The 25,134-nt window shown below is 37.6% G+C and overlaps 1 protein-coding gene and 1 non-coding gene across 15 annotated transcripts in view; one reads left to right on the plus strand and one right to left on the minus strand.

Moving 5' to 3' along the window:
- MLLT10 (MLLT10 histone lysine methyltransferase DOT1L cofactor) overlaps positions 1-25,134 on the minus strand; it is a 208,027-nt gene that overhangs the window by 158,175 nt on the left and 24,718 nt on the right. The gene's annotated exons all lie outside the window — the stretch shown is intronic.
- Positions 15,073-15,138, plus strand: LOC112839107 (small nucleolar RNA SNORD42). Its single transcript, XR_003212140.1, has one exon. It is a non-coding gene; the product is annotated as a small nucleolar RNA SNORD42 (small nucleolar RNA).

A 25,134-nucleotide genomic window follows, 5' to 3' on the forward strand; every position in this document is an offset into this window, starting at 1 on the left:
GAAGCTACATTATCTCTCATCTTTAATCTGAAAAAGAGAAAATAGTGGAAAAAAATGAACAAGCCTTCAGGGACCTATTGTACAGTGTCAAGAAATCTAACATGTGTAATTGATGGTCTGGAAAAGGAGGAGGAAAAGTGGTGAGGAGGAAGAGAATATGGAATATGAGAATACGGCAAAAGTAAGTTTTGAAAAATAGTGGATAAAATTTGTCTTAGAACTTTATAGACTCAGTGAGCCCCAAGTACCCAAACTGCTTGCTGAAAAGCAAACAAAGGCAAGAATGTCATCAAGGAGCCAAGAGAAAAGGACACATCAAATAAAAGGGAACAGTTTTTAGATAAATGGCTGATTTCTCATCATAAACTATGGAAGTCAAAAGACAGTGAAACAAAATCTTTAAAGTGCTTCAAGAAAAACAACTGTAGTTCAACCCAGAATTCTATATCCAACTAATATGTCCTTCAAAAATGAAAGTGAAACAGGTATTTTCACACAAAAGACAGCAAACAGATTTCATCACCAGGAGGCATGGACTACAACAAAGGCTAAAGAAATTCTTCATAATGAAAAAAAATGGTACTAAATGAAAATGTAAATCTTTAGGAAGCAAAAAAGAGGACCACGAATGGTAAATACCTGGAAAATATAAAAGAATTTTAGTTCTTAAATTCTTAAAAATACAAATGATTATTGAAAGCAAAAATTATAATATTGTTTTCCAGGGGTTATAACACAGAGATCTAATACATATGACAATAGCATAACTGAACAGAGGTTATGTCAAAGAATCTCTATGACTGCAACATTTCTATACATTTAAGAAGAGGTATAATACTAACTGTAAGTGGTACGCTATATAAATGGACAATAAAAAGGTAAGGAAATATACTGAAATTACTACTGGAATGCTAAGAAATTAATACAAAGAGAAACAGCTTTACAAAACTCATATATTAAAAATTCTACTCAACAAGCAAAAAACAAGTTGGACCCCTTATTTATATCATACATAAAAGTAACTCAAAATGGGTCATATACTTAAATGTAAGAGCTAACACTATAAAAGTCTTAAATGAAACAGTAATAAATCTACATGACCTAGAAGTGAACAGTGATTTCTTAGATACAAGTCAAAGCTGGTCCTTTGGAAAGATCAACAAAGTTGATAAACCTCTAGCTAAATGGATATAAAGCATACACATAAATTACCAGTATGAACAAAAAAGGAGGAATTATCACTATAGAACCCACAGATAGTAAAAAGACAAAAGACTATTAACTTTATGTTAATGAATTTAACAACTTAGATGAAATGGAAAAATTCCTGGAAAAACACAACTTACCAAAAAATTGATGAGATGAAACAAAAATCTGAAGCGCCCTTTAAATTGAATTCATTCTGAAAATCCTTCCCCAAAATAAAACTCTAGGCTCAGACTTTTTCACTGGTACATTCCTTCAAACACCAAGGAAGAAACAGCATCAACTTCACACAAACACTTCCAGAATATAAAGAACACTTCTGAAATTATTTTCTAAGCTCACTATGAATAATACTAACAAACACACCTAATAATATTAGGTAATAATACCAATAATACCAAAACCTGAACAGAAAATACAAAAAAAGAAAATTATAGACTAACATCCCTAAAGGTACACAGATGCAAAAATATTTAATAAAACATTAGCAATTTCAATACAGCAATATACAAAAAGGATAATACACCATAACCAAGTAAAATTTATCCCAAGAATACAAGATTGAGGGGTGCCTGGGTGGCTCAGTCAGTTAAGCGTCTGCTTTCAGCTCAGGTCATGATCCCAGGGTCCTGGGATCCAACCCAGCATCGACTCCCTGCTCAGCAGGGAGCCTGCTTCTCCCTCTCCCAGTTCCCCTGCCTGTGCTCTCTCTCTCTCTCTCTCTGTCAAATAAATTAAATCTTCAGAAAAAATAAGAATACAAGATTGATATAACATTTGAAAATAAAACAATGAAATTCACTATTATTATGTAGAAATACATAATCATCTCAATAGATGTAGAAAAAAACAGACAAAACTCAATATCCATTCATGCCATAAACTGTCAAAAAACTAGGAATAGATTTTACACAACCTGTTTATTAATCATATCCTTTCATTCTATACTTTTGATACGTTGGGCCTTGGTAACCCTTTTCAGGGCTATCTAATTCCTGAGATAGCTACCAATGCTCCAGCTAGCTTTCATATGCAAACCAACCAATACAGAGACCATAGCCCCAACCATCTCTATTTTATATCTGGCCACGATATTCCCCTACTCTAATCACCCCAGGGGAAGGTACCAGACAACTCTGGGCAGCCCCTAAACCACAAAGCACTTGAAATTATTCAAACTAGAGAATCCTAAACCTGGTTACCATTCCTTGACTATTCCTTTCCATGGAAACCAAAATGAAGGATCTTGCCTTTATTTTCATAATTTACAACTTTATAAAGGATTCCTTTACAACAGGAATCCTCTCCTGATCTGTCACAGGCCTTGTGGCCATACTTAGATAATAATAAAACCTCTATTTTTAAACAGCCTGATAAAGGTCATTAATAAAAAGCCTACAGCTGACATCATAATTAATGGTACGAAGCTGAATGCCTTCCCTAAAGAATGGGAACAGGACTAAGGTACATGCAATAAGGGAAGAAAATTAAAAGAATGCAAAGTGGAAAGAGGTAAAAATTGTAACATGATCATCTCCTACAAATATCTGATTTATCTACCAAAAATACTCATAGAATTAATGACTTATATAAGGTTGTAAGACAGAAGCCAATATAAGTCAATTCTATTTCCATATTCCAAGAACAAATAATTAGGAAATTAAATTATTTAAAACACCACTTACAGTAAGAGGAAAAAACTTAAAAAAAAAAAAACACACATTTTTTTTTCACAAAGGACACACAAGACCAAAGACTGAAAACTACAAAATATTGCTGAGAAAACAAAGATGACCTAAAGAAATGGAGATATACCATGCTAATGAAAAGACTCAACACTGTTAACATGTCAATTCTCCTCAAACTGATCTATAGACTGAAAGCAATGGTTATCATCCATTGTATCACCCATCATCATATCACCCATCAACAATGGTTATCATCATCATATCACCCATCAACCTTTCTGAAGTGATGGAAAAGCTAATATTTATTTTAATTTTTTATTTATTTAAGAGCGAGCGAGCAAGAGAGAGCATGTGCAAGCCCAGAGGGAGAGGGAGACGCAGACTCCCTGCTAAGCAGAAAGCCTGATGTGGGGCTTAATCCCGAGACCTTGAGACATGACCTGAGCTGAAGGCAGATGCTTAACCGAATGAGGCACCCAAGTGCCCCTGGAAAAGCTAATATTGAAATTTATATGGAAATGCTAAAAACTTAAAGTATACAAAGCAATCTTGAAAAGGATGAAAAAGGTTGCTGGACTTGCAAATCGGACTTCAAGAGTTACTATAAAATACAAATAATGAAGTTAGTATTGTAATGATATAAGGATGGACAATTAGATCAATGGAACAGAATGAACATTCCTGAAATAGAGCACACTTAATGCAGCCAAGTGCTGTTTCACCAAAGCAAGCCACTGAGCAATGGAGACTCTTTTCAACAAATGGTGCAGAAATAACTGGATATCCAGATGCAAAAACAGAAACAAAAACAAAAACAAAACACCTACAAAACTTAATTTGAGATACATTAGAGACCTAAATATAAATTAGCAAAAACAAAGTTTTAGAAAAAACAAAGGAAAGTACCTTCATGATGTCAGGGTTAGGCAAAAGTGTCTTAGCACATACATAGTAAAGGAAAAAACTGACAAATTAGACTTCATCAGGCTTACATATTTCCACTCATCAAAAGCACAGCTAAGAAAGTAAAAAACCACAGCCTTGGAGAAACTACTTACAAAGCATTTATCTAACAAAGGACTAGTATCCAGGACATATAAAGACCTTCGGCAATTAAAAAAAAAAAAGACAAAGAATAAAGAAAGAAAAAAAAGGAGAGAAAGAAGGAAAAGGGCTAAAGGTTTGACCAGACTCTTCCCAAAAAAAAACACATAAATGGTCAATAAGCAAATTAAAAAGTTAAAATGTGCTCAACATCACTAGTCAGTACGAAAATGTATAAAAAAGCACAATAATACCACTTCTACTCAAGATCAAGTAAGAGGGACCAGATTCTGCCTTCTGCATGAAATAACAAAAACCTAACAAAATGTTTGAAACAAAAGCCCTAAAGATTTTGGACAAGTAATGAAAGACAGTAATCCTGGGACACAAGAAACAAACAGAGGCCATGTATTTGCCCAGCTTACTGCCTTGAGAGTTTCCATGCCATGAACAGGGAGAAGGAACCCAGGCAGAGCATATGGTCTCCCCAAATTGAAGAAATAGAGCTAGGAGTCCAAGGAAGCCAAGGTGGCTACAGGTCACACGGGAGACCAGCACTGAGTACAGCTGAAGACAGAGAGAGGAAAATGAAGAGATCTACAGAGGCTTATCCTAGAAAATGTTGAGTGAGGAATCAGCACTTGCATGTCAGAGAACTATTCAAGACCAGGGAGAGAACCACCAGATGATTCAGAAATAACAGCACCAGAACTCACACAAGGATGCAAATAATGCTTGTTCCCAAAAGCCAGAATAAAAAAAAAAAACTAATAATACTGCATCAGAGTATTAAGAAGGATTATGCCTCAGAAAGAGGTAAAAGTTAACCCTACACTAAACAGAGCTCAGGTCTATCCAAACAAAACGTAAAATCAAGATCCGAAAGGGACAAACTTTTCTAATAACTTAACCATGTCACAGAACAAAGTACAAAAGTATTTTTAGGCATACTAAAATGGAGACATAACAAGATAAAATTTACAATGACTAAAAATCAAGACAAACTTAAAAGACATACAGAGAAGAAACAAATCACACTCAATAATGAAACAAAAACCAGTCAAACCAATCTTGAAATGACAGATAATAGAATTGATACACAAATCCTATAAAACAATTATAGTGAATACATTCCATACATTCAAAAGCTGGAAAAAACATTAAAAATGTTAAGTAGAAATATGAATAAAATTTTTTAAAACTTTAAACTTCCAGAAATGAAAATTACAAGGTCAAAGATAAAAAAAAAATACTGAGATTTACAGCACAAGAACTCAAGTTAATAGCTACTAACCAAAATGAAACACATAGAAAAACTACTTTAAAAAATAAAGAGAAAATAAACTTAATTAATTAATTAATTATAATTTAAAAAATGAACAGAGTATTGGACACCGGGCTGGCTCAGTCAATACAGCATGTGACTTTTGATCTCAGGGTCATGAGTTCAAACCCCTAGCTGAGCACACAGTTTACTTAAAAAAAAAAAAAAGAATAGACTATAAATTAGCTTTAAGATAACTTCAAAAGGCCAAATACATTTGTATTTGGAGCCACTAAAGAACAGATAATACAGGAGAAAAAAATCAGAAATCGGAAAAAATGTCAACAATTCGCCACATTTAATGATATTATAAACAAGTACAACAAAGCACCCTTTAAATAAACACGAGCAATAGAAACATTAAGAAATGTAAACTGTGTCAACTATACCCAAAGAAAGAAATGTAAACTAAAACATGATTAAGCTGCCAAAAATCAGAGGTAAAGAAAAAAGTCTTTAATAAAGCAGCAGAGGAAAAAAGTCATGTTACATCATAGAGAATAAAAAGAAAGTTAAAGTGGTTATATTAGTATCACATAAAGTAGATTTAAAAATCAATTATCAAGAAAAAAGAGGATCAGGGCGCCTGGGTGGCTGTTGGTTAAGTTTCTGCCTTCAGCTCAGGTCATGATCCCAAGGTCCTAGAATTGACCCCACGACAGGCTGCCTGATCAGTGGGGAGTCTGCTTCTCCCTCTCCCTCTGCCTTTCTCCCCGCTCATGCTCTCTTTCTCTCTCTCAAATAAAAAAAAAGAAAGAAAGAAAACAGAGGATCATTTCACAAAGATAAAGGATTTAATGCTGGTGATTTCTACCAAATATTTAAAGAGTTTAATACCTATTCTTCTCAAAATATTACAAAAATACACAAAAAAATTAAGAGGAAGGAAAACTTCAAAATTTATTCTATGAGGCCAGCATTACTGATACCAAAACCAGATAAAGATACTATGAGAAATAAGAACTACAGGTCAATATCTCTAATGAATATAAACGCAAAAATCCTCAACAAAATATTAGTAAACTGAATCCAACAGTACATTAAAAGAAGCATTCACCACGACCAAGCGGGATTTATTACTGGGATGCAATAATCACTACTAAATCAACATAATATATATTTTTTTAAGATTTTATTTATTTATTTGAGACAAAGAGAATGAATGAGAGACAGAGAGAGAGAGAGAGAGAGCACATGGGGGGGGAGGGTGAGAGGGAGAAGCAGACTCCCCGCCGAGCAGGGAGCCCGATGCGGGACTCGATCCCGGGACTCCAGTATCATGACCTGAGCCAAAGCCAGTCACCTAACCAACTGAGCCACCCAGGCGCCCCAACATGATATATCATATTAACAAGAGAAAAAATAAAAACAATATGATCATCTCAATAGATGCAGAGAAAGCACTGGACAAAATACAATATCCATTCATGATAAAATCCCTCAACAAAGTAGTTGTTGAGGGAACATATCTCAGCATAATGAAGACCATATACGGCAAACCCACAGCTGACATGACAGCCGATAGTAAAATACTGAGAGCTTTTCCTGTAAGATCAGAGACTGAGACAAGAATGTTCACTGTAACCACTTTTATTCAACAAAGTATTAGAATTCCTGGCTGCAGCCATCAGACAAGAAAAAAAAAATAAAGGGCACCTGGGTGGCTCAGCCAGTTTAGCAACTGCCTTCGGCTCAGGTCATGATCCCAGGGTCCTGAGATCGAGTCCCACATCGGGCTCCTTGCTCAGGGAACCTGCTTCTCCCTCTGCCTACCACTCGCCCTGCCTGTGCTCTCTTTCTCACAAATATATAAATAAAATTTTAAAAAAAAGAAAGAAAGAAAGAAAGAAAGAAAAAGCATCCTTGGGGGGCGCTTAGGTGGCTCAGTTGGTTAAGCATCTGCCTTCAGCTCAGGTCATGATCCCAGGGTCCCAGGATGGAGCCATGTTGGGCTCCCTGCTCAGAGGGGGGTCTGCTTATCGCTGTTCCCTCTGCTCCTCTGTCCACTCGTGCGTGCATTCTCTCTCAAATAAATAAATTTTTTAAAAAGAGAAATAAAAAGCATCCAAATGGGTACGGAAGAAGTAAAACTGTCACTATTTGCAGATGACCTGATACTCCACATAGAAAACTCTAAAGACTCCACCAAAAAAGTGTAAGAACTGACAGAAGATTAAAAAATTAATATATAGAACTGTTGCATTTCTATACATTAATAATGAAAAAGCAGAAAAAAATTTAAAAAAGAATCCCATTTACAATTACACCAAAAATAAAATACCTAGGAATAAACTTAATGAAGGAGGTAAAAGACTGTACTCTAAAAACTATAAAACACTGATTAAAAAAATTGAAAACAACATTAAAAAAATGGAAAGATTCCATGCTCAAGGAATGAAAGAACCCATATTGTTAAAATATCCATACTACCCACAGTAAGCTATAATCCCTAACAAAATAGGAACGTGTTTCATGTAACTACAATAAAACTAAAATTTGTAGACTCCAAATGGCCAAAGCAATCTTGGGAAAGAAGACCAAAGCTGGAGGTATCACAATCCCAGATTTTAAGATATACAATGCTATAATAATCAAAACAGTATGGTACTGGCACAAAAACAGACACACAGATCAGTGGAACAGAATAAAGAGCTCAGAAATAACCCCACACTTTTATGGTCAATTAACCTACAACAAAAGAAGCAAGAATATACAATGGGGAAAAGACAGACTCTTCAACAAAGGGTGCTGGGAAAACTGGACAGCAACATGCAAAAGAACAAACCTGGACCACTTTCTTAGTCACACACAAAAATAAACTCAAAATTGATTAAAGACCTCAATGTGAGACCTGACACCAGAAAACTCTTAGAAGAAAACATTGGCAGTTAAAATTTTTGACATCAGCCATAGAAACATTTCTGTAGATATGTCTCCTCAGGCAAATAAGAGCCAATATAAATAAAAATAAAAGCAAAAATAAACTTTGGGACTACATCAAAATAAACCACATTTGCACAGCTAGGGGTAACCTCAATTAAACAAAAAGGCAACCCACTGAATGGGAGAAAATATATGCAAATGATATATCTGATAAGGTGTTAACATCCAAAATCTATAAATAACTTATACAACTCAACACCAAAAACATCTGATTAAAAAGTGGGCAGAAGCCCTGAATGGACATTTCTCCAAAAGAGGCACAGAGATGGCCGACAAACACATGAAAAGATGCTGAACATCATTCATCATCAGGGAAATGCAAATCAAAACCACAATGAGATATCACCTCACACCTGTTAGAATGGCTAAAATCAAAAATACAAAAAACAAGAGTTGGTGAAGATGTGGAGGGAAAAACACCCCTCATACACTGTTGGTGGGAATGTAAATTGATGCAGCCACTGTAGAAAACAGTACGAAGGTCTCAAAAAATTAGGAACAGAAGTATCAAACAATTCAGTAATTCCACTTCTGAGTATTTACCCAAGTAAAACAAAAACACTAATTCAAAAAGATATATGCAAAAAAAGAGAGAGAAAGATAGAGATTCACCTCTATGTTTACTGCAGCATTATTTACCATAGCTGAGGTATGTAAGTAACCCAAGTGTCCATGGACAGATGAATGGATAAAGGGAGGTGTGTGTGTGTGTGTGTAATGAAATACACTCAGCAATAAAAAAATAGAATGAACTCTTTCCATTTGCAAAAACATGAAAGAACCCACAGAGCATAATGCTAACTAAAATAAGTCAGACTGGAAAAGACAAATACCATTACAATTTTGCTTACATGTAGAATCTAAAAAATAAAACAAATGAAGGAATGAACAAACAAAGCAGAAACAGACCCATAAAACAGACCCATAGAAAACTGGTAGTTGCCAGTGGGATGGGTAAAACAGATTAAGGAGATTAATAGTAAAGGAGATTAAAAGTACACTTATCCGGGCACCTGGGTGGCTCAGTCGTTAAGCGTCTGCCTTCAGCTCAGGTCATGATCCCGGGGTCCTGGGATCGAGCCCCATGTCAGGCTCCCTGCTCAGCAGGAAGCCTGCTTCTCCCTCTCCCACGCCCCCTGCTTGTGTTCCCTCTCTCGCTGTCTTTGTCAAATAAATAAATAAAATCTTTTAAGAAAAAGAAAGAAAAGAAAACTCAATGACTTCACCTTGTACCTGAAGAGATTAGAAGGACAAAAAGAAATAAAGATCAGAGCAAAAATCAATGAAATATAAATCAAAAGCTAGACTTCCTCCATTTATTGAATGATGGAGATATACTTTTCCCTCTTACAAAATACAAACAAAAACTGTGGATATTATAAACAAAACAAATATATTCTGAAACATGTTAAGAAGGCAAATTAGCAGGGCACCTGGGTGGCTCAGTCATTAAGCATCTGCCTTCGGCTCAGGTCATGATCCCAGGGTCCTGGGATCGAGCCCCACATCGGGCTCCCTGCTCCGCGGGAAGCCTACTTCTCCCTCTCCCCATTCCCCCTGCTTGTGTTCCCTCTCTTACTGTCTCTCTGTCAAAATAAATAAATAAAATCTTAGGAAAAAAAAAAAGGCAGCAAATTAGCTAGAACCCATGGGACCCAAGGAATAACATGGCAGTGAGGTTACCTAGGTTTTCTTTTTGCCTAATATATCCCACTCTTGAAATGTAAGAAGTCAGCAATCCAGAAGCACTTAACAAGCACAGACCCCCCCACCAAAAAAGCTCAAACAAAAGGCTTCCTGTCTGTCTCTCTAGACAAACAACCAGGAAGGGATCGTATTAGCGAGGAAGGAAAACTTTTAGACAGATACTCTACCCAGCTTAACATCACAGAAAAACTGATCCCACCCACTTCTGCAATGGTTAAGTGGGGAACCCAGACATCCACCCTTGTGAGATTGAGTCATGCCAAGACTACTATTGGGGTGGTGTAAGAGCAGGTCAAGTAGAGAACCAGAATTTTCAGCCTCACTGGCTGATAAGGACCATGTCCCCCCATGGAGACAACAAGGGAAGCCTGGACATCCACCTTCATCTGGCAGTAACAAGGGAACCGACTATATCCCCTGGGGTGGTATCAGAAGGTACAGCAAGGAGTTACGGGTTTCGCCAACACAGAGTGTAAGTGAGGCCACATCCATTGTGGAGATCAGGTAGAGAACCATAATTTCACAACTCTGTTCAGCATTAACAATCAGCCTCCCTTCAAATGTCAACAAAGGCCCAACAGGGAACATGAACTTCATCTCACACCTGGCAAAAGGATATGACACCCACAACTCCCTCCTGCCAGGCACGTGTCAGAGAAAGCCAGCTAAAACAGGTTTATGTAAGATGCAAAGTCCCATAACATAACACAAAAATGTTCAAGTTTCAATCAAAAATCATTTGTCATAACAAGAACCAGAAGATCTCAAATTGAATGAAAAAAGACAATCAATAGGTGCCAACACTGAGATATTTGTAATTTTAACATCTGACAAATGTCAGAATTATCTAATGAAGATTTTAAAGCAGCCATATAATAAAAATGACTCAATAGGGATGCCTGGGTGGCTCAGTCAGTTAAGCATCTGCCTTCAGTTCAGGTCATGATCCGAGGTCCTGGGATGGAGCCCCAAGCTGGGCTCCAGCCCCAAGCCAGGATCCCTGCTCAGCGGGGAGTCTGCTTCTCCCCTTCTCTCTGCCTGATGCTCCCCCTGATTATTCTATCCCTCCCTCTCTCTCTCCATCAAATAAATAAATAAAATCTTTAAAAAAATAAAATAATTTTTTTAAAAAAATGACTCAATAATGGGCACTTAGCTGGCTTAGTCGGTAGAGTATGTGACTCTTCATCTCAGGGCCATAAATTCAAGCCCCATTTTGGGTATACAGATTACTTAAAAATAAAATCTTTTAAAAAAAAATGATTCCAGGGCACCTGGGTGGCTCAGCTGGTTGGGTGTCTGCCTTTGGCTCAGGTCATGATCCCAGGGTCCTGAGTTCAAGCCCTGCACCAGGCTCCTTGCTCAGCAGGGAGCTGCTTCTCCCTCCCCCTCCCCTCTGCCCGCTGCTCCGCCTGCTTGTGCTCTGCCAAAATAATAAAATCTTTAAATAAATATAAAAAATGATTCCATGAGAAATTACAAACACAAAAATGAAATATAGAAAGCCTCAGCAAAAATGAAAACATAAAGAACCAAATGGAAATTTTTAGAACTGCAAAGTACTGAAAAATAAAGAGCCCAATGCATGACCTCAACAGCAGCATCAAGGAAAGAGAGTAAAAGAATTCATGAACTAGAAGATACAACAATGAAAATTACTCAATGTAAGCAACAGAGAGTGAAAAAAAAAAAAGAATGAACAGACCCTCAAAGATCTTTGGGACTATAACAAATAATCTTAACATTTATGTCATGAGAGTCTAAGGAAGAAGAGGAAAAATAAAGTGGGACTGAAAAAGTACTCAACTAAATAATGACTAAAAAAATTCCATTTTGGTGAGCCATAAAGCTACAGAATCAAGAAGCTGAGCAAATGTCAAAAGGGATAATTCCAAAGGCATCTACCCCTAAACACATCCTAATTAAACTTCTGAAATATAAAGACAAGAAAGGATATCTTGAAAGCAGCAAGAGAAAAACACTTTACTTATAGAAGAAAATAAGTTGAGGGGCGCCTGGTTGGCTCAGTCATTAAGCGTCTGCCTTCGGCTCAGGTCATGGTCCCAGAGTCCTGGGATCGAGCCCCACGTCTGGCTCTCTGCTCAGCGGAGAGCCTGCTTCTCCCTCTCCCTCTGCCCCTCTCCCTCTGCCTGCCTCTCTGCCTACTTGTGCTCTCTGTCAAATAAATAAATAAAATTTATTTAAAAAAAAAAAAAGAAAGAAAATAAGTTGAGAGAGCAAATTTCTCATCAGAAACCACAGAGGCCAGAAGAAAGTAACACAATAATGAAAAAGGAAGCCGCTAGGAAAATGAAAAAAATATAATGAACTGAATGAAAATGAAAATGCAACATAATAAAATCTGTGGGACATAGATAAACCAGTGATAAGAGGGAAATTTGTAACAATGCACAGAAAAGTGGAAGAGTCTCAAATTAATAATCTAAGCTTTCACCTCAGGAAACTAAAAAAAGAACAAAATAAACCCAAAGCAAGCAGAAAGCATGGATACCAAAATAAATATAAGAGCAGAAATCAATGAAATTTAAAATAGAAAAAAAAAAGAAAAGTCAACAAGACAGGAGATGCTTCTTTGAAAATTGACAAAATTGATAAACCTCTAGCAACACTGACAAAGAAAAGGAGAGAACACAAATCACCACTAATACAAATGAAAGAAGGGATATCAGTACAGATCCTGCAGACATCAAAAGAATAAGAAGGGAATACTATGAACAACTTCACACACATAACTCTGACATCTTAGATGAGATGAATCCCTTCCCTGAAAAACACAAACTACTCCAACTCACCAATTATAAAACTGGTAATATGAATAGCCCTGTAACTTTTTTTTTCATAAAGTTACTTATTTTTTTTAGGAATCTCTACACCCAACGTGGGGCTTGAACTCATGACTGAGATCAAGAATCGTATGCTCTTCCAACTGAAACAGCCAGGCACTCCAGCCCTGTAACTATTTTTAAATTTTAATTTGTCCCTTAAAAACAACCAAAAAGGAAATATGGAAGTCCAGATAGTTTCAATGAAGAACTGTACCCACCGTCTAAAGAATTAACACCAATTCTATACATTCTCTTCCAGAAAACAGAAAAAGTAAAAGCATTTTTCCCAACTCATTCTATGAAGCTAGTTATTACTCCCAATATCAAAACCACAGTATGAAAAAAGAAAACTACAGACAATAACTCTCATGAATAGACACAAAATTCCTTAACAAAATATAAATGCAATCCCGTAATATACAAAAAAGAGTTATATGCCATATCAAGTGGGGCTTACTCCACTTAAGTTAAATATTCAGAATCAAAGAGGTAATCTACCATATTAACAGACTAAAGGGGGAAAAAAAGTGTATTAATGGTAGGAAAAGCACCTAACAAAATTCAGCACCCATTCATGACTTTTTTAATAAGTAAATAAAAAAAAAACTAAGGAAAATAGGAATAGAAACTTCATACAGACATCTACAAAAAACCTACAGTTAACATCCTATTTAGTGGTTTTCATCATGGAGTGAATACTCTCCCCAAGGGTCTTAAATCCGTATCATGCTGAAATTTCTAGCCAAAACAATTAGGCAAGCATTATAGGCATACAAATTGAAAAGGAAGAACTAAAAATAACCCTATCTGCAGATGACACAATTACCTACCTAGAAAATCCCAAGGACTCTACAACAAAAGTCCTAGAATTGATAAGTGAATTCAGCAAGGTTGCAGGATCCAAGATAAATACAAAAATCAATTGTTACTCCAATATACTACCAATAAATAACATGGATACCAAAATTAAACATACTATTTTCAACTGCTTCCAAAAAAATTAAATACTTAGGTATAAATCCACAAAATATGTACAGGACTTACAGGCTGAAAACTACATAAAAGTGCCAAAAAAAAATCAACGATCTAAATAAACATACCATGTTCATGGATGAGAAGACTCAACATAGTAAAGACGTCAATTTTCCACAAACTGATATTTGGGCTTAATGGTACTCCTATCAAAATCCTAACAAAGGTTTTGGCTATGTAAAGACAAGTTATTCTAAAATATATATTTAAGAACCAAAACACAAAGAAACTAGATAGCCAAAACAATTTTGTGAAAGAATAAAGTAGAATCATCCATGTGATTCAAGAATCATCTTACACAGTAATTAAGACAGTTGGTACTGACAGAGAGACAAAGATCAATGTAACAGAACAGAAAACCCAGAAATATCTTCAAAGATGTCCAGCTGATTTTGGATAAATGTGCAAGAGCAATTCAATGGAAGATGGACTTTTCAACAAATGGTTGCCATTGGAGCATTTGGAAATGCATAGGCAAAGAGACAAGGAAAAAAAGAAAGAGTCTCACACCTTATATAAAAATTAACTCAAAATGAATCACAGATTTAAAAGTAAAGCATGAAATTATAAAACTTTTAAAAGAGTGGCACCTGGCTAGCTAAGTCAGTAGAGCATGCAACTCTTAATCTCGGGATTGAGTTCAAGCCCCATACTGGTCATAGAAGTTACTTTAAAAAGAGGTGCCATGGTGGCTCAGATGGTTAAGCATCTGCCTTCGGCTCAGGTCATGATCCCAGGGTACTGGGACCAAGCCCCACATTGGGCTCCCTGATGGGCAGGGAGTCTGCTTCTCCCTCTCCCTCTACTGTTCCCCCTGCTTGTGCTTGCTCGCTCTCTGTCAAATAAATAAAATCTTAAAAAAAAAAAAAAGAATTACTTAAAAAAATAAACAAAGGAAACACTGGAGAAAAATCTTTGGATTTAGGATTGGGTAAAGGGCTATTAAATTTGACAACAGAAGTATGATCCATAAAAAAATAAATTTATAAAATGGACTTCATCAGAGGGGGGTGGGAGGAATAGGGTAGCTGAGTGATGGGCACTGGGGAGGGTATATGCTATGGTGAGCGCTGTGAATTGTGTAAGACTGATGAATCACAGACCTGTACCCCTGAAACAAATACTACATTATATGTCAATAAATAAATAAATACCAAAAAAATGGGCTTCATCAAAACTAAAAACTTTGCTCTAATTTGATATAAAATAAGAGCAAATCACATACTTGGCAAAGAGCTCACAGAATATATAAAGAACTGTCAAACTCTACCATAAAAACAATAAACAAATGATGAAAAAAATCAGTATTTGAAGAAGAATGACATTAACAAAGAAATCACTGATGTGCCAGAAGACTGGGGAAAAAGAGAGTGTATGGGGGCAGTGAGAGCAGCAGGGAATACAAGGCTTCCTTCTCCACAACCGGCCTGATGGAGAGAAGAAAGTATATGTTCACCTAGCTCCTATCATGCTTTGAATGTTGCCAACAAAGTTGGGATCATCTAAACTGAGTCCAGCTGGCTAATTCTAAATATAAATGTTTTCAGGGGCAGTTGGCTGGCTCAGTTGATGGAGCATGCAACTCTTGATAATGGGATCAGGAGTTTGAGCCCCACGCTGGGTATAGAGATTACCTTTTTAATTAATTAATTAATTAATCTTCACAATAATTGGAAAATAGGCAAAAGTAAAAATAAACATTTGACCAAAAGAGGGTAAGACATTTGACCTAAAGAGGATATACATATAGCAAATATGCACATGAAAAGATGGTCAACATCATCAGCCACTAGGTAAATACAAATTAAAATCCAATATATCAATACACACCTACCAAAATTACTAAATAAAAAGAATAGTGACAAAAAGAAAAAAAAAAGAACAGTGACAATGCCACATGCTGGTAAGGATGCCAAAAAACTGGCTTGCTCAGATTCCTAGCAGAAATGTAAATGGTACAGTCACTCTGGAAAATGCTTTGGCAATTTCTTTTTTTTTTTTTCAAGATTTTACTTATTTATTTGAGAGAGGGAGAAAGTGCACAAGCAGGGGGAGAGGAGGAGGGAGAAGCAGACTCTCCGCTGAGCAGGACAAAGCGGGACTCGATCCCAGGGCCTCAAGATCATGACCTGAGCCGAAGGCAGGCGCTTAACGAACTGAGCCACTCAGGCACCCTAGCAATTTCTTTTAAATACCTAAACATGAAGCCCCCATACAACTCAGCAATTGTACAACTGGACATTCATCCCAGAGAAACAGAGACCTATGTTCCCATAGAAATCTACACAAGAATGGTTATATTAGCTTTATTCATATTAGCCCCAAACTGTAAATACCTGAAACATCGTTCATCAGAATAATTAAACAAGCTGTGGTATATCCATTAACATACCATACTGAACAATAAAAAGCAACGGAGCTACTGATATATTCAACAAACTGGATGAATCTCCAAAGAATCATGTTGAGTGAGAAAAAAACCCAAAGTCAAAAAGTTACATGGTTTTTGCTTCCATTTATACAGCATCCCTGAAATGACAAAATTACAGAACTGGATGATACATCAGTGCTTACCAGGAACTAAGCCTGGAGGGAGCAATGAAGCAGGTGTAGCTATAAAAAAGGCACTATGGAAAAAAAAAAAAAGGCATCATGATGGAATTATTCTGATGGAATTATTCTGTTAACTGTATAAATTTCAATAACCTATCCTATAGTTCTTAAAAGAAATTAACACTGGGGATACTCAGTAGATGGTGTACAAGATCTCTTTGTGTTATTTCTTACACCTGCATGTGACTCTACATAAAAGGCTTAATTAAAAAATAACTGTAAATGAACAATCTGAATGGGAAATTAAGACAACAATTGCAGGGGCACCTGGCTCAGTCAGAAGAGCACGTGACTCTTGATCTTGGGGTCATGAGTTTGAGCTCCAATGCTGGGTACAGAGATTACTTAAAAACTTAAAACAATACAATTGCATTTATCAGGGGGCCTGGGTGGCTCAGTTAAGCGTCTGACTCTTGATCTCAGCACAGGTCTTGATCTCAGGGTCATGAGTTCAAGCCCCGCATTGGGCTCCACACTGGGTGTGGAGTGTACTAAAAAATAAGTAACTACATTCATAATAGTGTCAAAAAAAATTTTAGGAATAAACTTATCCAGAGAGACAAAGAACTTGTACGCTGAAAACTACAAAATGTGGCTAAAAGTAAAGACTGTACAAACATAAAGACATCCTATGCTCATGGATTGAAAGACCATGTTGTTGAGATGTCCTTATTATCCAGAGCAATCTACAGATTCAATCTATCAAAATTCCAGTATTTTGGGGGTGCCTGGGTGGCTCAGTTGGTTAAGGGTCTGCCTTCACTTCAGGTCGTGATCCCAGGGTCCTGGGATCGAATCCCACATCGGGCTCCCTGCTCCGTGGGGAGCCTGATTCTCCCTCTGCCTCTCTCTCTCATTCTGTCTCTCATGAATAAATAAATAAAACCTTTAAAAAAAAAAATTCCAGTATTTTGGGACGCCTTGGTGGCTCAGTCAGTTAAACGGCTGCCTTCAGCTCGGGTCATAATCCCAGAGTCCTGGGATAGAGTCCCACATCCGGTTCCTTGCTCTCCCTGCCACTGCCCCTGCTGTGTGCTCTCTCACTCTAACAAATAAATAAAACCTTAAAAAAAAAAAATCCAATGTTTCATGTAGAAATAGAAAAACACATTCCTAAAATTCATTTGTATTTCAAGGGACCATGAATAGCCAAAACAACACTGAAAAAGAACAAAGTTGGGGAACTCATACTTCTTCATTTTAAAACTTACTACAAAGCTACAGTAATCAAAATGGTGTGGTACTAGCATAACCAGGAGATGTATAGAGCAAAAGAAAAAAACAGAGAGCCCAGAAATAAATCCTCACATACACAGTTGAACGATTTTTTTTCTAGTATTTTATTATTTATTTGACACAGAGAGAGAGAGCGAGAGAGCAAGAGAGCACAAGCAGGGGAAGCTGCAGAAGAAGAGGGAGAAGCAAACTCCCTGTAGAGCAGGGAGCCCAGTGCAGGCCTCGATCCCAGGACTCTGGGACCATGACCTGAGCCGAAGGCAGATGTTTAACCGACTGAGCCACCCAGGTACCCCAGTCAAATGATTTTCAACAAGAGAGCCAAAACAATTCTTTTCAACAAATGTTGCTGGGAGCGCATGAGTGGTTCAGTCGGTTAAGCGTCTGCCTTCGGCTCAGGTCATGACCCCGGGGTCCTGGGATCAAGCCCCGCATTGGGCTCCCTGCTCAGCAGGAAGCCTGCTTCTCCTCTCCTACTCCCCCCCCCCACTTGTGTTCCCTCTCTCACTGTGTCTCTGTCAAATACATAAATAAAATCTTTATTAAAAAAAAGTAGATGCAAAAGAGAAGAGGGAAGGACTGATTTTATCTGATATCTCATATACAGACTTATAAAGCTAGAGTAATTTTTGGAATTGTGGTGCTGGCACAAAGGTAAGACAAATCAAAAGAACAGAACAGAAAGCCCAGAATCAAATCTATATATACAGAAACTGCTGATTTAACGATACAGTACCACTGTACAGCAAAAGAGGGAAGAATAATGTTAAAACTGGATGTTCCTGGGGTGCCTGGATGGCTCAGTTGTTGAGCATCTGACTCTTGCTGTCACTTCAAGTCATGATCTCAGGATGGTGGGTTAGAGCCTCAAGTCCAGCTCAGCCCTCAGCAGGGAGTCTGCTTGAGATTCCCTCTCCCTAGCCCTCTGCCCCTGCCCCGGCTCGCACACTCTCTCCCTCTCTCAAATAAATAAATAAATCTCAAAAAGAAAAAGTTAACATATATGTTATTTCCCCACATTTTACCTATACACAAAATGAAATTCAGATGAGTTGGTTACAGACTAAATGTAAGGAGGAGGGAGAAAACATTCCTTCAGAAGATTATATAGGAAAATAATTTCAGGACCTCAAGTTAGGAAGATTTCTTTAACAGGTCACAAAAAGCACTAACCACAAAAGAAAGAAAAAACTGAAAATTTTTTACTACATTGAAATTAAGAACTTTTCCTTAAAAGAATAAAATAAATGAAAGGGCCAGCCAGGTGGCTGGTTAGCTTCTTTGGTCAGAATGTGGCACTAACATCACCGTCTCAGGTTTGATTCCCCAAACAGGCCAAGAGGGGCATCAGTTCTCTTATTTACAAAGAAAATAAATTTTTTAAGAACGCTAAAATAAATGAACCACTAACATGGAGAAGCCATATGCAAGTTACAAGTGAGAAAAGCCATATGGCCTACAAATATACAAAAAGGGACTTACTGTCATTAGTAATCAGAAAATGGCAAATTAGAACCACAATGAGATACTACCATACAACTACCAAAATGACTAGTTGAAAAGACTGGCATACTAAGCTCTGGTTAAGCACTGGTAGAAAAAAGAAACCATTCAATGCTGGGAAAGTAAACCACTTCTGAAAATGAACTGGCCTTCCTGATAGCATCACACCTCCACTTCTAAGTATATACCTGGAGCAGGGTTTCTAAAACTTTTCTGACCATGAACCACTTTAAGAAATATGTTTTGGGGCACCTGCGTGGTTCAGTCGTTATGCGTCTGCCTTCGGCTCAGGTCATGATCCCAAGGTCCTGGGATCGAGTCCCGCATCAGGCTCCCTGCTCCGCGGGAAGCCCGCTTCTCCCTCTCCCACTCCCTCTCTCGCTGTGTCTCTCTCTGTCAAATAAATAAATAAAATCTTAAAAAAAATATGTGTATATATGTTTCATATTTGAAACTTGTATACATATATAGGATACTGAAAATGCAGTGAATTTTCTTCTGTTCTAGTTCATTCTTTAATGTTGGTTGCTCCCTACCAATCTGATTTTATGACCCTTTTTGGAGCACACCCAGCAGTTTGAAGAGTACTGAGCTAAAGAAATTCCTGCACACATACAAAAATATTCACAATAGTTTTCATAATGCAAAACACTTGACAAAAATCTGTATGTCTGTCAAGAACAGCATAGATAGTACATAATTCACATCCTGAAATATTATACAACAATGAAAATGAATCAACTATAGCTACATGCACCAAACAGATAAATCTCAAAAATATACTGTGAATAAAAAAAAAAATCATTAAAGTATTATTCTATTTATATAAAATTATAACTGTCACAACTAATAATATGTTGTGGAGAAATAAAGCTGAAGAGGGGGGCCTCGGTGGCTCAGTTGGTTAATCATCTGCCTTCAGCTCAGGTCATGATCTCAGGGTCCTGGGATCAAGCCCCACATCAGGCTCCCTGCTCAGCGGGGAGTCTGCTTCTCCCTCTGCCTCTCCCCACCACTCATGCTCTCTCTCTCAAATAAACAAAATCTTGAGGCACCTGGGTGGCTCAGTCGTTAAGCGTCTGCCTTCGGCTCAGGTCATGATCTCAGGGTCCTGGGATCGAGCCCCACATCGGGCTCCCTGCTCAGCGGGAAGCCTGCTTCTCCCTTTCCTGCTCCCCCCGCTTGTGTTCTCTCTCTGTCAAATAAATAAATAAAATCTTAAAAATAAATAAATAAATAAAAATAAAAAATAAATAAAATCTTTTTAAAAAATAAAGAAAAATTTAAAAAAGAAAACGAAAGAAAAGAACAATACAAAACTCAAAGTGTTTCCTTTGGAGGAAGTGGAAAATGTGATCAGAGAGAGGCACACAGAGGTCAAAGGTATGCACAATGCTCTTCTTCATAAGCTTGGTTGATGAGTACATGGATATTCATTTTCTTACTTCATTTTAATTGTCCATCTACTGGCTATACTCCCTTTTCTTTGAATCATATGTCTTACAACTAAAAATAAGTTAAAATCCTACATACACACACACACACACACACAAATTAAAATGCATAAGACTGGGGTGCCTGAGTGGCTCAGTCAGTTAAGCATCCAACTCTTGGGTTTCAGCTCAGGTCAGGATCCCAGCATCATGAGATCAAGCCCCATGCTGGGCTCCACACTCAGCATGGAGTCTGCTTGATATTCTCTCCATTTGCCTCTGTCCCTCCTTCCCACTCATGCACTCTCTCAAATAAAATAAATAAATAAAATCTTTAAACAAATAAAATGCATAAGGTTGGTCCAAAGAAATGAAAAGTGTTTGTTTGGATAAGAGTGAAATCTTAATCCTCTTAAGGCCTATAATATATGCCTTCAAATGACAAAAGAAACATACTTCAACATGTTATCCATATATCAAAGATGACCAGAGGATAGAGTGTGTTTCAGAGAGAAAACTCAACACTTCCTAAAAAAATCAGTTACCAAAAGCAGTCAAACATCCATAAAATGAATAATATGTTGCCAAAAAAGTGAAGATAAAAAAAACTGGGCGCACCTGGGTGGCTCAGTCCGCTAAGCGTCTGACTCTTGATTTCAGTTCAGGTCATGATCTCAGGGTTGCGAGGTCAGGATCCCTGCTGGGCATGGAGCCTGCTTAAGAGTCTCTCTTTCCCCTGGCCCTCTGTCCCTCCCCACCTCCTTCTCTTAAAAAAAAAAAAAAAAAAAAAAAACTTCTGGAATGTTGAAGTAAAACAAAACTTTTGCAGAGATACAGCTCATCTAAATTTCTCCTTCCTAACTTTAATGACAAAGGAAATGAAGTAGGAACAAGTTAAAATAAGGGCGCCTGGGTGGCTCCGTTGGTTAAGCGACTGCCTTCGGCTCAGGTCATGATCCTGTAGTCCCGGGATCGAGCCCCACATCGGGCTCCCTGCTCAGCGGGGAGTCTGCTTCTCCCTCTGACTCTCCCCCCTCTCATGCTCTCTCTCTCAAATAAATAAATAAAATCTTTAAAAAAAAAAAAGAGGTTAAAATATACACATACAATGGCAGAAACTAAAAAACCTCAGGGAAAAATCCAACCATGAAGGAAATTGTCCTTATAACTAATAATATACAGGTGACCCTTGAACAACATGGAGGTTATAGGTGCCAACTCCACAAGAGTCAAAAATCCACACCCAAACTTCTGAATTCCCCAAGAACTTAACTAGTAATAGCCTACTGTTGACTGGAAACCTTACCAGAATAGTGAACATATATTTTATATGTATTAAATACTGTATTCTTACAATAAAGTTAGAAAAAAGAAATATTAAGACAAGTGTAAGGAGGGGTGCCTAAGTGGCTCAGTCAGTTAAGCGTCTGACTCAGGTCCTGAGTTCAAGCCCCGCATTTGGCTCCACGCTGGAGCCTACCTTTAAAAAAAAAGGAAAGAAAAGCATAAGGGGAAAAAAATACATTTATAGTACTGTATTTATTTAAAAAGTCCAAGTATAAGTGGACCAGACAACTGAAACCCATTGCTCAAGGGTCAACTGTACCACACTGAGGCTATTTCATTTTTCTCCTGTTCTAAAATAACATCAAGATGAAGATGTTCACATATACATGTGTAAGAACACTTCTGGTTACCTGCTTGAACTAGAATCTGTAGTGCAGCACTTAAAACCATCATTTCTGGAGTTCCCAGGGTTCAAAACCTGGTGTACTCACCGAACAAATTACTAAACCTCACTAGGCCCCAAGTTGCCTCATCATTTAAAAACAAGACATACAAACAGTACCTATTACATGGTCCTGTTGAGAGAGTAAAATAATATATTCCTTCATATAAAGCACCTGAACTTAGCACATAAACAGAGCTTCATGCTATTCTGCAGGAGGAAACTGAGGCCTAGAAGATAAACTTGCCCAGTCACAGATCTAGTCCATCTGACTCCAAGCCTGTGATCTTAACATTACTACTGTACTGCCTGAAATGTCTCCAGGTGAAATTATGGATTTTCTCTACTTATCTTCCTTTCCCCAATTATCCAAAAATAAGCATGCCTGCACTTAGTATACAAAAATCAGAGCAAATTTTCTTAAGACAGAGAATAATACTTTGCACTTTGGGACTTAGAGAACAGAAAAGCACTGATGGCAACTGAGAATAACACATAGAAAGTCATCTTTTGGAGTTATTTGTCTGCTCATAGCTATGTAAAGGACAGACTAGAAAAAGTGATTAATAAGAGAGGTAAGAACAATACAAATGAGGAAAGAAGAGTTTACATCTTGTTAGGGCAGCTATAATCTCTAGCTGGCTCCAGAACAATTCCCTCACTTTTTTTTTTTCTTTTTTTAGTTTAAGTAATCTCTACACCCAACATGGGGCTCGAACTCATGACCCCAAAATCAAGAGCTGCATGCTCTTTCAACTGAGCCAGCTAGGTGCCCCATAATACCATAACTTTCTGGCCCTACTGCGTAACTGCAGAAGTAGACTTTTTTAAGTAAACTCTGCACCAACATGGGGCTCAAGCTCATGAGCCTGAGATCAAGAATTGCAATACTCTACCAACCAAGCTAGCCAGGAGCCCCCAGACTTTTATTATTGCTGGGGATAGGGGCATTGGAGAAGGGTGTTTACCCAGCCATATTCCATGCATAAATTAACTGTGTCAGGGGTGCCTGATCTGCTCAGTTGATAAAGCATGCAACTTGGGGTCATGAGTTCAAACCTTTTAAAAAAAAAAAGTGTGGGGCGCCTGGGTGGCTCAGTCGGTTAAGCGTCTGCCTTCAGCTCAGGTCATGACCCCAGCATCCTGGGATCGAGCCCCGCATTGGGCTCCCTGCTCAGCGGGAAGCCTGCTTCTCCCTCTCCCCCTGCTTGTGTTCCCTCTCTCGCTGTCTCTCTGTCAAATAAATAAAATCTTTAAAAAAAAGTGTAACTGTGAAGTACAATCCTTTTAGTAAAAATACTATGGACCAGAAAAAGAAGTCTCCCTCCACGAACAGTTAGGAAACACTATAGGAAACTGAAAACAACCATATTTGCTTTGGAGGAGATGATCTTGAAACAGAGGTGGACTGTACTGAAAAGGGGAGAAGTTACCATAAGTATGTGTAATGTGCTACATTTTATACAAAAGGAATAAAAACAAGACTCTATATATGTAAAGCACATACATATATAAACTAGGAAAATGAATAAAAAAATAGTAACAATGGGAAGTTTGGAAGCAAACCTAGGCAAATAAAAGGTTTAGGAGGAAAAACTTTCCCTGTTTATCTTTTGTTCTGTTTTTTCAAAGATTTTATTTTTAAGTAATCTCTACACCCCATGTGGGGCTTGAACTCACAACTCCAAGATCAACAGTCTCAAGCTCCACCAACTGAGCCGAACCAGGCACACCTACTGTTTTATCTTTTTTTTTTTTTTTTAAGACTTTATTTGAGAGAGAGCAGCACAAGCGGGGGAAGGGAAGGCAGGCGGGGGAGAGATGGAGAGGGAGACTCCCTGCTGAGCAGGGAACCTGATGGTGAGCTTGATCCCAGGACCCTGAGATCATGACCTGAGCTGAAGTCAGACGCTTAACTGACTGAGCTACCCAGGCACCCCACTATTTATCTTTTTTTTTAACCATTTCAATGTATTGCCTTACCAAAAACTAAATAAGTTAATTTAAGCTGTTATAATAATTTAGACAAAAAAATCAAAGCTTAAATTATGCCAGTAACTACAGTGAGAAATAAAATTTAAGATGCCTAAAATACCTAAAAAGAGATATCCAGAAGGTAATTGCAAATATGGATCTGAAGGCTGGAATAAAATTGTTTAGGTGATATTGATGCTTAAAAGATCCCCAAGCATGCATAAGTTTTCATAGGGTAATCAAATAAACAAGCGAGAAAAGCAATCATGTAACTTAGATTTTAAGGAAGTAATGCCAAACAGGAAATCAAAAGGAAATGTTTAAAGAGTTAAGAGAAGAAAGGAGCTTCCCAAAAGTCATAAGAAGAGAGAGTTGCAATGGAGTGATCACAGTTTTTGCAATGGCACTAGTGATCACAGAGCAATGGAGTAATCACAGCTTTAAATGCTGAAAGTGGATCAAATAGAATGAAAATTGAAAAAATTTTGGATCTGCCCATTAAACAGCAGAATCAATGGTGGTGGACTTAAGAGCCAAATGTAATGGTATCAAAGGTGAATGACAGGAGTTTGTGACATCTTATGCACTTATTTACACCCAAACTTTTTTCAGAAAAGGATTTGAGGCAGCCTCCAGATAAACAACCTGTATTATAACAACAAAAAGTAGAAAAATGAACATTGAAAGCCAGTATGAAGGACATCCCCCTGATTTAGGGAAACTGCTCTTACCCCTGACTCCAACTATGTAGCTCTAGTGAGGGTTGCCATTCATAGTACCCTCCCCACTCCAGCCACAGGGATGGTAGGTACATGATCCAAGACAGGCCAATCAGAGTCCTTCCCAGGATTCTTCA

Source organism: Callorhinus ursinus, unplaced genomic scaffold (genome assembly GCF_003265705.2).
Source record: "Callorhinus ursinus isolate GAN/ISIS: 27379988/994484 unplaced genomic scaffold, GSC_fseal_2.0 scaffold63, whole genome shotgun sequence".
Lineage (NCBI taxonomy): Eukaryota > Metazoa > Chordata > Mammalia > Carnivora > Otariidae > Callorhinus > Callorhinus ursinus.